This window comes from Centrocercus urophasianus, unplaced genomic scaffold (assembly GCF_019232065.1).
Source record: "Centrocercus urophasianus isolate 14NV4802_14NV808 unplaced genomic scaffold, USGS_Curo_1.0 seq_48, whole genome shotgun sequence".
Lineage (NCBI taxonomy): Eukaryota > Metazoa > Chordata > Aves > Galliformes > Phasianidae > Centrocercus > Centrocercus urophasianus.
Window position 1 is genome coordinate 195,166 of NW_024885066.1, and position 2,022 is coordinate 197,187.

Sequence of the window (2,022 nt, forward strand, 5' to 3'; positions counted from 1 at the left end):
TAGAATAGAATAGAATAGAATAGAATAGAATAGAATAGAATAGAATAGAATAGAATAGAATCCAATGTATGAATTTATGGCTGAGGATGGAAAAGACTTCTATAACCATCTAGTCCAACAGTCAAATGCTACATCGAGGCCCACAAATCCTTCCCAACTATAAATCCAGCTCTGTGATGGCTTTGGTTCCCAAATATTCCCCTCCATAATATCGTATAGGGTTGTTGCCTCTGAAATGAAGCTTAACCCAATAACACTGCCAAAAGTGGAAACACTGTTTCATCACTGTTTCATCATTAATGGAAATCTAATAGCAAAGGTATTAATTGAAACCCAATAAAGCTTTTCCATCCCAGTAACTTACTGCCATTGTTTATGCTGAAGAGGCCCAGACCTGGATCTGCATCTCGTTTCCATGCTCAGAGCTGACCAGACTGTACTTTTTATCATTTCATATGCCTTTGGATTGGGGGATTTTTTGCTTGTTATTCACTCTTAGGAAATTTAACAAGTCTACACAGGCTCTTTAAAGCTAATGTTGCATGAAATGCAGGGATAAACCAAAGCAGACAGCTTCATAAGTACAAACATACTATCAAACTACTCCCATCACCCAGTCTTCTCCTAATGGGTTCATTATGTAAAATGGTTCAGAGTCTGGAGAAAACACCACTGCCAAGCAGCAGTGCTAGGCAGGTATTTTGTGCCTTCTTTAGTCTGGAATTTTAAATAAATTCACACTGTATCCAAACAACTCCTTAAAAGACTGATTCCCAAGTTGAGGAAGTGATGAAAATTACCATTTTGGATGTCAATGGGGATGGATTTGTTCACCTGGAGAACTCCTGATGCAGAGAAGCAGGGTTTGTTTAGCCACAGGGATCTCATTATGAACCCATCATGCGTCAGTCCTCTTTAGTTATGCTGCCAGTGTGTGAGCAAGAAGTATCCACACTCATTGGAGGCTGGAATCTGCTCCTAGACCTTTTCCTTTCACCTGTTCTGAGCATTGCTGCTTTGCTGTGTAGTGACTGTTGGCCTGAGTCAGAAAATCATAGTTGTCAAGGCTGGGAAAGACCGCTAGTGCCATCTAGTCCAAGTGTCAGTCCACCACTGTCATGCCCACTGACCACGTCACTTGTTCAATGCTACTCAGAATCTTGCCATTCTCTTGTAGAATGGAGCAGAAAAACACCAACCCATTCCCTCAGGTGAAGGGGGTGGCCTTGATTAATTTAAGCGGAGCATTACAAGGTCAAAGTTATATTGCTGCTAATTCATCTACATATTGAAGAGATGTCCAACATTTTCCAGAGGGCCCAGAGTGTCACATATTCAGCACTACAAGCCAAGGCGTGTGCTGTCACAACCCACGTCCTTTAATCTTGGCAATTACTGGGCAATTTCAGCCAAATTTCACAAAGGGTAAAGGTCTCCAAACCATTAACATCTTGCAGCTTTCTTGAGAAAAGGAGAGATCTGGGCGCTAAAATAGTAGAATCAATTTTACCACCCTAAAAATAAAGCAGACATTTGCAATTCTTTCCATATGGAAAAGTCATCTTGCTCCATAGATTTGTTTCATGTAGCATAATACCTTGTATAAATCCACTAACATACCCCATACATATATAATTTTTATTGCCAAACGCATTGCAGAGCAGCCCTGCTTGCCCATAGTTAAAGCTCGCTGTGTGTTGGAGTGTGCCCCAACTCTACCTAAAAGACTGTAAAACTTTGCAGGCACACACACACAACATTTTAGCATGCCTCAGTACCCTGGCAAGCCTCTCGACAAGCTCCCTTGAAGACTGAACCAATGTCCTGAAGTATCAGGGGAATTTCCTTGCAGCTCCGGAGACCAGACTTGTTTTGACTGAGAAAGTGTCACAGATTGTCATGTCCTTGTCTTTGTAGATTAGATGCTTTTGATCGCCTCTGCTCTCACAAACTGCTTTTTTCAGCTGCCAGTGGAAAGAGAGATCTTCTCCAAGCCCCAGGGGGTTGCACTTAAAGAAGGGG